The following is a 14,186-nucleotide window of genomic DNA, read 5'->3' on the forward strand; positions in this document are numbered from 1 at the left end:
GGGTGTGTTCGGATGCCAGGGAGCCATGAATGTTACGTGGATTCCCCCCTATCGGCGAGCATTAGTGTGTTCAGGTAATGTGCGGGATATCTGAAGATCCGCCTGACACGAGAGTAGTGGTCCCGTCGTGCTGAGGCGGACAGCTTGACCTGACAGCCTGGAGGGCAAGACCCTCTGTGGCATGTCTAGCGCAGTAGACTGTGTGCTCACATTGCTCGGGGAGTAGTGGTCCCGTTGTGCTGTGGCAGACGGTTTGATCAAATGGGCCTGAGGTCGAGACCCTCCGAGCACGTCTAGCGCAGTGTATTGTTGGCTCAATGCCCGGAAGTAGTGGTCCCATCGTGTTACGGCAGACAGCTTGACCTAATGGGCCGGAGGGTCGAGACCCTCCATGGCACGTCTGGTGCAGTAAGCCCGATCTGACGGCCCGGAGGTCGAGACCTTCCATGGCGCGTCTGGAATGGTGGGCCGGAGGCTCGCAGAGCTTGGGGATAGTGGTCCCGTTATGTTGTAGCGAACGGTGAGACCTGGCTGGCAGGAGACGGGGGTTCTCTTTGGGCTGTCTTGAAGCGAAAAGGGCCGCGGACTCGTACCGCTCTGGGTGCTAACGCTGTTCAGTGGATAGGGGAACCATTCCTGCAGATCCTATTCAGGGATATGGAAATTGCGGGGGTTCAGGTGAAAGGAATATTGCTGAGGGAGTTTAGCGGAATGCGACGGGATCGGGCCGAGCGCTGAGACGAGAGTGAGGACACATGCTGGAAAGCATGGAAGGGTTAGTTGTGGCAGTAACCCTAGGTTGTTCGGGGTGCATGTTGTTGAGTACGACTCCTGTTGAGGGAAGGGTGGCCGTGGAAATTCGCACCTAGGGATTTTGGAGGGGGTCCGGCTTCAGGAAGGGACAAACCTTCCTGGTCAATAGATTGTCAGGCTGTGTGATGTGTCGGAGGTGTAGTACGGGATAGAGCATGGCTAAATCGGTTGCGAAGCGCCATTGCCTTGGTCCCTGAAATTTGCACTGGCCAGGTAAATGGCCGGTGGGGAGGGTCGTTGAAATTGGATGGCGACGGTGCGGGCAAGTGTGATGTTGCCGCTGAGTCGACGTTAGTTGCGCTTGGTGCTGTTTGTTGTTTTAGTCCTGCATCATTCATCCCCATTGTTTTGCGGTCGGTTTCTGGGGTGTCGGACGGGCCGGGCCGGTAGGCTGGATTAATCGGACGCCGAGAGATGAGTATTGTTCCACCCCCAGTTGTGGATCCCTGGTGTCAGAAGTGCCTGTAGGCCTGTAGACCTCAACCCCACCCCCCACCCCCCCCCCTCTTGTCCATTGTTGGCCACAAAATCTGCCCGTGGAGAAGGACTGACGTCAAGAGCTGCACATTTCGTTGACGGATCGCCGTAATATTGTTGTTTTCTTGTGTATTCTATGGTTATTTCGGTAAAGTCACGTAGATAGAAAAAAGAATAACAATAAAATAACCAAAAAATGAAATAAAAGTGAATAAAAAATAATACAAATATCACGATGTTTCAATCGCAACACAGGCAATCGTCATCAGGAGAAAAAAGAGGGGGAAAGCTGCTGAGGCAGGCTGTTTATAAAGGTTTACAGATGGGCGGGGCAGCTAATGTTAATATGTAGGAGAGGTCTCCGACACCGGAAGTAGGTCTACACCAATCAAACCATTGCACCTCGCTCCACACACCCACACTGCTGATGGTGTAGGTAGACAAGAAAACACAAATCAAGTCATGACCCAAAGTGGTTGATGACATATTTCAATGATTGCCGAGTTTAAAACCATCGTCTCGGTTGAAATTGTGTCTGTGTCTGTATATATGTGTAGTGCCTTGGATTCACTCGGACGACAATCGCCTTTCTTCCATCGTTCCGCACACTATAATTTCTCCTCTCCGCGCTCCGCCAACTCGAACACTCGAATTCCCCTCAGCACCGTCCGCTCATACTCCTTGTCTCCCCACACAGTATCTTCTTCTCTCCCCGCACACACAGTGGTTCTATCTCTATCTCCTCACACACAGTGACTCGTCTATCTCTTCACACGCAGTGACTCTGTCTATCTCTTCACACACAGTGACCCGTCTATCTCCTCACACACAGTGACTTGTCTATCTCTTCACACACAGTGACTTGTCTATCTCTTCACACACAGTGACTTGTCTATCTCTTCACACACAGTGACTTATCTATCGCTAACTCTCCCTGTACCTACCTATACCGTCCACTCTGTTAACGCTAACTCTCGCTATCGCTATTTATTGTCCTCTGGGTTCGGCTCTCAATCTATTTCCCACTAACACTTGCCGGCGTCCCTCTTCGCATCTCTCTCTACCCGCTGCTGTCTCCACTTCTTGCCAACAACTCCCTCGCCGTCCAAATCACCTAGCGTTTTTATCCCCTTTCCAATCAGCCTTAATTAATTGCCACGTGCCTCACTGGCATTTTCCCGCCAGCTCCGCACCTGTCCAACGGCCCAGACTCCGTGACGCCGCCACTTAACGCTAACAGCCTCTCGACCAATCACAGCCCTCGTCCCTTGACTCCCTTAATTACTTTGGCTTGGTTACGCCACCCGTGACTTCATCACCTGCCCGACCTTACATGACCCACACTGTTTGTATGTACTGTATATGGCCAATTTACCCATGTGTATCTTCTACTCCACTACATATGGATGGCTTCGTGAATGAATATTTGTTGATAGCCAGTCGGCTTGCAAAGTACCATCGTCTTATAAATACATTTAATGTGAGCCAGCCACATTAAAGTAATGATCAGCCACGGTAGAAGTATTGGTCCTGCCATGTTTCAGATCTGCCTGATGTTCACGAACACGGTCCGAGACATGTCGTTTGGTTTCCTTAATGTAACTGCTGCCGCAGATACAGCTTAGTTTGTAGACGCCGATATATTGCATGTCAAGAATCTTGTCCTTTACAGATGGGATCAGGTCACAAATTTTATGCAATGTGTTAAATCGGACATGGATCTTGTGTTTGTTCAAGACTTTGGAAATCTTTTTGGTTATCCCTGATATGTAAGGTAAGGTGATGGTTTTGATTGGATCTTCAGATGGCTCCTTCCTCGCGGTTGGGGTGATGGCTTTGCGGATTGTGTCGTCAGAATATCCATTCGCCTTGAGAGCCTGGTGTACGTGTTTGAGTTCACTGGTCAGGTGTTCATGGTCGGAGATACATTGAGCTCTGTGGTGTAGCGTTTTGGTGAGGGAATTCTTCTGGGATGGATGGTGCTGGGAATCAGTTTTTAGGTAGGCGTCAGTATGGGTTACTTTCCTGTAGACAGAGTGGCTCATTGAGCCATCTGGTCTCTTTTTTATTAAGTCATTCAAGAAGGATAGCATGCCATACTTTACTACCTCCATGGTGAATTTGATTTCTGGGTGTATGGAATTGATGTGGTTGAGGAATTGTTCCAGAGCCGGTCAGCCATGTGGCCAGATGACAAACGTGTCATCCACATACCTCTTCCACAAGGACGGGCGTAGAGTGGATGCTTGGATGGCGTCCGTCCAAAATTTTTCCATAAAAATGTTGACCACAACCAGAGATAAGGGAGAACCCATTGGAGTGCCTTCAGTTTGTAGAATGTTCTATTCCAAGTGAAGTATGTATTGGTGATGCAGTGTCTCACCAGGGCTGGTACATCAGCATTCAGTCCTTGTTGGACCAAATCTTCAAATATTGCAATGGAATCAGGCAAAGGAACTTTGGTGAACAAAGAAACTACATCGAAACTAACGGGCAAATCACCTGGGGACAGTGAGATGTCTTTAATTGACGATACCAGGTGAGCTGAGTTAAGAACAGAAGCGGTGGTCTTACCAGTGAATGGCTGCAAGGTCTCAGACAGATATCGGACCAGTTTGTAGGTGGGTGAGCCAATGGTGGAGATGGGACGAAGGGGTGTACCTTCTTTATGGATTTTTGGTAAGCCATATAGTCTGGGTGGTCTAGCAGCAAAAGGTTTTAAGGAAAACCGTTCGGTCTGTTCAATTAATGAAGCTGAATCAGTGATGATACTGGTCGTTTTTGTAATCCCAGTCCGTCTGCTGATCATTCACCAAGTAACACAGCATCCCTGAGATCGTGCGGTTAAAGCGTTCTACCATCCCGTCCATTTGAGAGTGGTAACGTGTTGTATATGTGGGTGTGTGAAAATTGATGAAAAGTATGAAAATTAAATGAAATTCGAAATTTGCATAATTAATCCAAAATTATGTAAATTCGTGTAATTATGCGTATAACTATGCTAATTAGAGAGGTAATCGTATTAATTTATACGAGTGGTTGTGGTTGTGTTAATGATAGCCTTTATGATAATCAGGCCCCGCCTCGTTGACGAGGTGGGGTTATCAATCAGGATAACGCAATCAATCGTGTGCAGTTACGCTAGTGTCAATTCGGCCTCGTTGTCTAACTTCGTATTATTGATCAGCATAATACAATGATTCTCGCTTTAACCCTCCCCGAGTGTTCATATTTTAGGTCCCAAGTTAGGTTCCCGAATTCATATCTCATCGCAGGATACAGATCTTATGCAAAAATTTCAGGAAAGAATCACACGACCACTTCTGTATTAATCAATTTATTTTCTAATTAAACCTTAACTATAATATGTATGTGAACTCTCAATCTCGGAACTTCAACACGGTATCCACACGGTATCAAGACAGTATCATCAACGACTGTACGATTTCACTTTGATAACACATGGACCCCGCATGAAGCGATGGTTGTTAGTGAAAGAGAGAGTTATTAGAACATGCAAATGCTATACTAAACAAAAAACGTAACTTTATAATGAATGATTATACTTGAATTGTCCCCGCAGTATCGCACTCGTTATTGATCATAGATCATAGGCAACCCTTATCACGTTGTTAGCACACTGGGTCACGGAACAGGTGATTATTCTGTAGAGTATGCGAGTACGTGCGGCGATTACGAACGAAAAATACTTTAAAGATTTTACGACGATAAGAAAAACAATTAAAACAGTTATTATTCTCAAAGGCACAAATCTCAACAGATACATCGGCAGATTATCTGACTACATAATGGCTTGGAGTAAGGGCATGCGATGGGGTGCTCCTTTCTCCTGAAGACCTCACCTGATACCAAGTTTTAATTAATTGTTGACCAAGAGCGTGGCTCTACGGGAGAAGGTGTCAAAAAGTCAATTCGTATTGATGGATCTGTTGAATATTTATGCGATTAAGAGTACAGCCCACTAAATAGTAAAGAGGACAATTATGGATATACTTATAACGACGGGTGGTTGTCACTCGGTCTCGTTGTAACGCCTTCACAGCCACTGATGGCTGATAGACTTGAGTGTTGGCTTCTGGTTAAGGACCCGTGTATGTTTGAGTGACATGAATTGTTTTGAATAGTCAGTGTTCGGAGTCGATCTTTGTGTCAAACAGACGCCTGCTTGTCGTGTGGTGAGGGGGCGGTGCGCGTCATACGTATCAGTCGATTCGGCGGTCACCGTGTTGAACGGATTCGGATGTCGTCGATACGCTGCTGCAGTTCAGGACGCGGTCGGTAGATGGCGCCACAGCTCGCTCGCAGCGTGCACGGTGGTTGAGTGTTGACCCGGGTGCGCACTCGGCTGGCGATGCACGGTGTGCACGCAGCCTCGTCGCCAAACAGCGACCCTCACCACCCCGGCGGCAGCAGAGACCTCCGCGTCGGCAGAGGCTGACCCCCGCAGGGGCGAGTTGAGCTGTCAAGCGGGTCTTGCCCGCCTGCAGATGAGATGGGGAGCCGCTCCGATGAGTCGAGCCCCCGATGGCCGGCTCCGGTGAGCCGATCGAACTCAGCTGAGTTCCGATGAACTGCGGACGAGTCGAGCCGACCCGTTGGCCGCAGCTCGCTCCTAGGTCGACCCCCCTGGTCGAACTGAGGTTTCAATGCCCAGGATCCTCTTTTTATGCCCAAAAATCCCTTCACTCGGATCCTGCCCACAAGGCGGGGTTTCTTTCGATTTTTGCTGTGTCAGGATTTGTCCGTATGTATCTGCGTCCGTGTGTGTCCGTACGTGTGTCAGTGTGTGTCCTTGTGTCATCACCCACGGTATATTCCGTTGTAATACTCCTACCATAAAACCCACAAGTAAAACAATCAAATGTTATAAATTGTCTCGAAGGCGCCTCTATGTCTGGGTGCACAACCTGGAGGGAGGGGCGATATTCCCTCCGACTTTCACCGACGCACAAAGAAATGGTTAAAAAGTTTTAAGTTAACATTTCATTTAATCAGAGTTCCACAGTTATGATTCTGTATTAATCCAAGGTCTGGGTCAGCTTCCCGTTGTGGTGTTTGACTCGTGTTTCCCTGAGCATATACACACTCCTACCCCGTGCTGCGGGGATACAAAGACGGCCGGGATCTCTCTTTCTCTCCGACCCTGGGTTTAACATCGCCCTTTTCTTACGTTGCAGTTTTGCTGTGCGCTTGCATTTCTTTTCCTCTCTACTCTTACTTTAACCCTGCTTATTATTTGCGTATGGGTGGAGGCTAGAGCATTCATGTTGACTTAGGAAAACCTGATTGTTATAGGCTTTGGGTCAAGTCGTATAGAAATTATTAAAATATGTAAATACATTTCATATTAAATTGATAGACGGGTGATGGTTACATTGACGTAGCTTGTGGCAGGGTTCAATTGAAGTGGGTGTGAAGATCAATAACTTTAGCCTACCCTGTCGTTAAATTCCGACTTTAAGTTACTTTAATATTAATGCAAAACCAATTAGCTTTTTGACTTAACTAGATCTAGGCTAACGCAACCTCCCAGTGACCCTGGCTTTGTGTTTACGTCAGCCCCTTGCAATCCGCTGCGCTCTCCTCTCTATCTGCTCCCTCTGACCCTGGGAGGGCTCTGAACGTCAAAATCGTGTTAGTGGGTCAAGGTAAATATGACCTCCACATGCCATGCTGAGGCCTGGTTTGGTGTTTTTATTCATTATTAAAATTAAAAGAAACAATAGAAATATGTATCTATATGTATTGAAAAAATACTTGTTAATATTAAGATGGAAAGGGGGGCATATACAACAAACGGGACGTCTGCACCTCCTTCTTGACACCCAGCATGTCACACACCTCCTGCAAAAGCTTGGAGGAAAATTTTCTGCCCTGGTCCATCAGCAGCTGCTCAGGAGCCCCCTTATCAGCTACATATCCATTTACAAAGGCGTCCCCTATGGACGCCACAGTCTGGTCAGCCAGCGGGCAAGCAAAGGGCCAGCGTGTAAAGTACTCCATCCCCACCAGTAGGTATCTACTTCCTCGAGGAGTGGCGGGGAAGGGGCCCAATATATCGAGGGCCACGAGCTCGTTTACCCAGGAAATTTTAATGGACTGCAGGGGAGTGCTTTGCACGACCGGTGGGGGCTTCCTGCGCGCACAGTCCGTACACGCCGACACCCCACGGTGGATATCAGCGGACATGCCCAGCCAAAAATAGCGAAGGCATACCGTAGCCTCAGTCTTACGGCTACCTAGATAGAGCAACTTTTGGGCGTGAACATCGGAGCATAGCTGACTCCGCATGGAAGAGGGCACCACCAGGACTTTACAGTTCACAGTCATGTCCCAGCGCATCAACAGGCCTTCCCACATGAGGAAAAACTTCCCCGACGTGGAGAGATTGGCAGCGCGTGCCGCCCTCCGCCAGCTGGCGAAGCGGTGCCAAAGCTGCGTCTGCCTGCTACCGGTCCCTCCATTCCCGCAGGGCGAGCCCCAAGTCGCTATCAAGTGATACCGGTGGCCCCGCCCGGTCCATGTCCGCGGTGGAAACCGGCGCCACGATCTCGGGTTGCACCGTGACCGGCGGTCTACAGCGCATGGATCCATTGCTGCAGGCACACTTAACAGGGGCTGGCAGCCTGGACAATGCATCGGCGTTCGTATGCCTGAATCCTTTCCGATACACCACTTGATACGTGAACTCTTGCAGCCGCTACAACCATCGGGCCATCTGACCGGTTGCTTGGTCAATGCAGAGTACTGCAATGCTGCATGATCTTTCCGAAGTGAAGTCACGGCCATACAGGTAGGGCCGAAACTGCTGAAAGAAGTGGACGACGGTAAGCAGCTCGCAGCGCGTAACACAATACCACTGCTCAGCCTGCGACAAGACACGACTTCCGTAGGCAATGACAACCTCTCTACCCTTCTGAATCTGGAAGAGAACGGCCCTGATTCCCATATCATTAGCATCCATATCCAGCAGGAAGGGAATCGAAAAATCGGGGTATGCTAGGGGTGGCGCATCTGACAGATGCTGGTGCAGTGTCAAGAACGCGTTGCTCTCGGTCTGGCCCCAACGAAATGACTATCCCTTCACCGTAAGCGCATGCAAGGGCTTATCGATGGTAGCAAAGTTCTCGACAAAATGGCGGTAATAGGATACAAACCACACGAATCTGCGGACTTCAGGCATGGATGTCGGTGTTGGCCAATCACGGACGCACACCATTTTGTCGGGATCTGTCGCGACTCCTGACGCGTTAATGACATGACCCAAGTATTTTACGGAGGAGCAAACCAGATGACACTTGGAGGGTTTTAACTTGAGGTTCGCGTCACGAATTTTCGAAAAACACCTGTCGCAAGGGGGTTAAGTGCTCCTCGAATCTGCGAGCGAATACGATTACATCATCCAGATAGATCACACTCAACTCCCACTACAACCCCGCAAGTACCAACTCCATCAATCACTGGAAAATGGCGGGAGCCGTCTGTAAACCCATCGGCAAACAGTTGAAATGAAAGAGACCTTGAGGCGGTCTGAAAGCCGTTTTCTGTCTGGATTCAGCATCTAGTGGTAGCTGCCAGAATCCCACCAAAAGGTTTGTGGAGAAAAATGTTGCTCCTGTGAGCACATCCAATGAGTCATCTATGCGCGAGAGCGTGTAGGTGTCCGCCAAAGTAACTTTGTTCAGTCCCCTTGAAGTCTACGCAAAACCACATGGATCCATCTGATTTCTTAACCAATACAACCGGCGCCCCTCACGGACTCGTAGAAGGCGATAATGATGTCAGACTCCATCATCTCCTGCACTGCCCACTGCACATGCTCCTTCTCGCTAGGACCCATCCTAATGGCGTTCTGCCAAATGGGTGGCTCATCGCCCGTATCAATGTGGTGCTCCATCAGCGTCGTGCGACCAACATCGTAGGGACCTTTACTCAACACGTCTGCGAAGTCACACAACAAAATCCTGAGCTCCCTCAATTCCTTTGCCGACAGATCGGTGTTCTGCACCAGGAGCGCGTCTATCCATGACATATCCTCTGCACCGACCGACGGACCCTCCAAATGCACATTGTTGACGGTCTGCGCCTCAGGGTCCGAATGCATTGGACTGACATTTGCAAACAAGGTCCCTTCCTGCACTGTAATGGGTGTGTCAGCACTGTTAAGGACCTGCAGGAACAGTGGCCGATTCCTGCGCACATGCGTGTCAGCTGCTGATAAGCAATGGCGACCAACCACCGACGGCACTGCGGAGACGATGAGCGGCGCATCCAACCGGGATGTGACGAGTGGGGTGCGATATCGAAGCAGCACCAAGGCCTGCGCACCAGGCGGGATCGAGACCATAGTCCCAACCAGCTCCTAAACTCGCAGAAATTGCTTCCGTTCCCCGTCTGGATGCAAGAAATACAAGCGACCCGCCGATGGGGTTTCGTGCCCAGCAAGCAGGGAACCGTGAGCACACTGGAGACCAGTACCGGTGCTCGTACCTCCAGCTCCCCGATGCGGACCGGCACTACCACTTGGTCTATGATCCCCATACTTCCCCCATTTGTGGCTATGTACCTTGCTTGAACCGGTGCGAGACGACGCTGTCCCTCCTTTAACAAGCCAAAGATGCACAGGGATATGATGCTGGCTGACGCACCTGTGTCAACCAACACGCGGACGCCAACCCCTGCCACCGAGCCTACCAACACGGACGTCCCAGCCGTGGCCGCCACCACCCTTCTGGCCAAATGACGCCATTTATTAACCGTGTCCGGCCACGGGCCCAGACCATCAGCTGGAATCCTAACTGCTGCCCCCGAGGGGTGAGATGCGTGATGGGGTGAACATGGGGTGGATGGTTCTGGCCAGGTGTCCAAGGTTTCAGCACTCGTCTGATGCGGAACAGCCACGGACCAAGGCTGAGGAACCCGGCTGGTCGTCCCCAGTGCACTCGTCCTGCTGTGGCATCCGCAGGCGATGTGTCCCTCGTGACCGCAGCGATGGCAGATGACTTTTCTCGTGACTAGAGGATGCTCTCCTGCCTCGCGAGGTGCCCAGCGCTGGGGTCGGTGCTCCGCTTCTCGCAGGATCCTCGGATACCGCCGCAGGGCCACCACCATCTCTCCCTCGTCCTCCTCTGCCAGCAGCGCGTGTCTGGTTGGGGGCCGTGGCAGCCCCTCAACGTCGCCGAGATTCCCTGCAAGGTGTGCCACACTTCGATTCGGACACTTCCTGCTGGCGGTTTTTAAACTTCTGGCACGCCCCCTGGCGGAGAATCAAACACCTCCGCCATCTTCTTGTAGAAGCCCTGCAGAGATCCTCTTTTTGCAGGCAGAATCCGGTCGAACACTGCCAGTGTGGAGTCGTCCAATGCAGTGGGCAGTATTGTCAGGGCTTGTTCCTCCATCCACTTCAGTGCCTGGGCAGTCATCTCGAACTGGTGGATGAAAGCGCGCCATTCTCCCGATCTGGACGTGAACCTCTGTATCGCGCCCAGCTGGCGGCTCCATCCTGGTCCTCCCTCCGCGGGCTGCCTCGACTGAGTTTCGGGCCGAGTTTCAGGCTGACTTTCGCTCCCGCCCTGTGCCGTTACCACTTGCACGGTCATTTGCTCTACGTTGCGCTCCAGTCGTTCATGTCCCCAGGTTGCTACTGCTGCCTGCGAATATTGGGACAGGCCGGGGCTTTCTCCTGGGTCCCGCGCGGGACACATAGTCAGTAGTGTCGCTGGTGCTGCTCCATCCCGCGATAGCTGCTGCGAAGTGCCAGGTCTGGAAGGCTGACCGTGGCTCCCATCCCCTCGCTGGGGAGGCGATGCGGCTGAAGTTCCCCCCTATCTTTCGTCCTCAGGACTCAGCCGGCAAAGCAGTGCGGTTACTGCCTCCAGCAGCTGATCCATCCTCCAATCCCTAGAGGATTATCTGCGGTGGTGGCGGCGCTGGGTCTGCACCGCTGGGTTGGTGGAGGAAGGTGCCCACACGGGGTGAGCAGCTGCCTCGGATCCCGCCGATGAGCCGAGGGACAAATCCCGACTCGTCGGTTCCGTTTCCGAGCAATGCTCGTCATGGACACCAAGAGCGTCTTCTCGCTGAGTCTCCCACCTTGGGATCTTGCGTCGGCTAAGGCGAGACATCCCACCGCTGCCACCAGATGAAGAGGAGTCAGAGACTGGTTAAGCACTTCTTTATTCTTCAAACCACAGCCACACTCATTCCTCAAAAAACAACCTCGAACACGCGTTTCACAGCCCCTTTTAAACCCTCCATCTCCGCCCTCCTTCCTAATTCACATCTCCGTCTCGCACGCCGTGTGCGTGTGACGTTAGTGGCCTTTAATCCCGACCCCTGTCTAATGTATTCCTGTGTGTGTGATTGGTGTGTGCTATGTTGAGTGCGGCGATTGCGTGTCTGCGTGGTTTGAGTGCGTGAGGATGGCTGGGACATCCCCTACACTAGAACAGCACACCGGTGTATTGGAGAGTAAACCCACAATATTTACAATAGTTACACAATATAACCCAAAAACTTCTATTGATGATAATATCGGTCGCGAAAGCCCTACATGTTAAACTGAACAATGCATAATGTGGCAACTTCTAATGGGAGATTCCTGTATTATGCATTGGTTACCTAGATGGCGAACCACTCGGTCACGAGGATGCTCATCTCTGGACTCGCTTTATACAAATGGGAGTTCGGCTTTTTTTTTTTCAAATCAGGGACACAACAATAGTGTCCCATAGAGCAGTTGTGGTTCTCAACCTTGTTTGGCTCTGCTGATACCCCCCTTGTTGGATTTTGTTTCAACCGAGTAACCCCCCCCCCTTGCCTGACCCCAACACGGTTCTCAGAACTAAACGTACGAATAATGAACATCAATGTTAACCAATTGTCCATCTTGTGAGGTATCCTAACTAGCTGCAAGTAAACTGATAAAGTCACGTATATAGAAAATAAAAATAAATATACAAATAAAATAAAAAAACCCACGACGTTTCAATCGCAACACAAGCGGTCTCCTTCAGGCGGAGAGAAAAGAGGGAAAGCCTCCAAATGCAACTGCTTATAAGGGTTTCCAAAGTGAGTGGGCGGGGGACGACAGTTGGGGGGAGGAGAGCTTGTGAACAGCACACGAGTACCTGGTATGGTGTGTAAACATCGCCACTGGGGAGACAAAGGCGGCCGGGCATGGTGTTGGCCTCCCACACCCCTCGTGTGCCGTGTCAGCCTTCATAGGTGCTACTCGCTAACAGCACTTCCTCCGCAGTGTTCAGGCTATATGTTTGCGTGTACCGCAGTGCATCTTGACCTGTCTCATTCTACGACACGCACACACTTACCAGCTTGCTCGATGTTCGGGGCACAACAATGCAACAAATCGCCGTGGGCCCATTGGGTGGGTGGAAATGCGTTGGAGCTTAAGCGAGAATTCACAATCCCTTGCTCATACTAAACTTTTTTTTATTTTACAAAGGTCAACTGAGCTATGCAGCTCTTTTTCAGAAGCGACCTGGCCACAAATTATAGTCCAATGAAGTGGCTTATTGTGCAGAAATTGATAGCAGCCAAATATTCTAAACCCATGTTGATTCTAAATGTGGAGGGAAAAACCAAAAGATCTGGAGAAAAATCCACGCGACCACGGGGAGAACATGCAATCTCCAATAATACAGCAGGCGTCAGGGTCGGGATCGAACCCACGAACTCCTTCATACCAGGCGAGATAGTTAACATCTCGCCACAAAGGCGCCCTTAATCTTAAGATCAAGCAAAGATCTACGACAAGAATTTGCTCAACTGCATGAGTGTCTTCGTATGTCTCTCCGTGTCTGTGTTTGTGTCTAGGTTTGTACTTGTGCCTCTAACTTAGAAGTCACCAGCCACCCTGCTTTTCAGACTGGCTCACTAGGTACGGGTCCCACAACGTTATCTGGCTACTCAGGTGGGTCGCAAATTGGGAACGTTTGAAAACCCCTGCCAAAAGGAAATGTAGCACTTAACATCTGTACACTATATTCTTGGTTCTTTCGGTAAAGTCACAGAGACAATTTCAAACGAGATGGATTCTGGCTAAGCAATCATTGGAAGGATTTGATAAACCATTTCGGGTCTTAATTGATTGTTCACGCTTACGGCGGCTTTCAGAACCGCATCCATTATTTTCGTCTCCCCGCTCTTTTCCTAACATAGATGGACTCGTCCATCTGAACAAACTGTCAAATCGCTCTCCGTGGTGCTAACGTTAAAAATAACCATTTTTTTTTCAAATTTTCTTGCTGTGGTTGTCACACCTGATGATGACTGCTTGTGTTGCAGTCGAAACGTCGTGAGAATTTTATTGTTTTATATTTTTCTTATTTTAGTGTTTCCCTTCTATGTGACTTTACCGAAAGAACCAAGAATATGAATCCCTGCAGTCACGAAAGCTTTAAATCAAAATCTGTACAGTATGTTGAAACCGGTCCAGACTTGGCTTGGGACTGAACCAGTTTTGCCAAAATGATGAACTCCCACGTCGTAGTGCTGACGAGACATAACACACATGTTTTTGTGTGTCGATACAGATATGGGAAGGTGTATTGTCTGCTTATATACATCGTTACACATTCTCCACAACGATGTCCATTGTTTCGTGTTGTTGTTAAAGAGGGTAACGTCTGAGCTGGCATGGTAGATGTCATCAGAACTCGAGTGATGCTGTGGTGGCCACTGGCCGGCAGAGAACCCGCGCCAAATGGCCACTCCTCTGCAGGCTTGCGGCAAGGCCAACGCTACTGCTCGGGGCTCCTGTGCCTTGGGGAGTTGTACTGCACTACGATCCTCTTCAGCTACCGCTGTGACGATGATGTCCCCCCATCTCCCCTGTTCTCCCACGAGGATGCGGG

The sequence above is a fragment of the Petromyzon marinus genome, chromosome 20, assembly GCF_048934315.1.
Source record: "Petromyzon marinus isolate PM22_M1 ecotype Great Lakes invasive population chromosome 20, UKy_Petmar_22M1.pri1.0, whole genome shotgun sequence".
Lineage (NCBI taxonomy): Eukaryota > Metazoa > Chordata > Hyperoartia > Petromyzontiformes > Petromyzontidae > Petromyzon > Petromyzon marinus.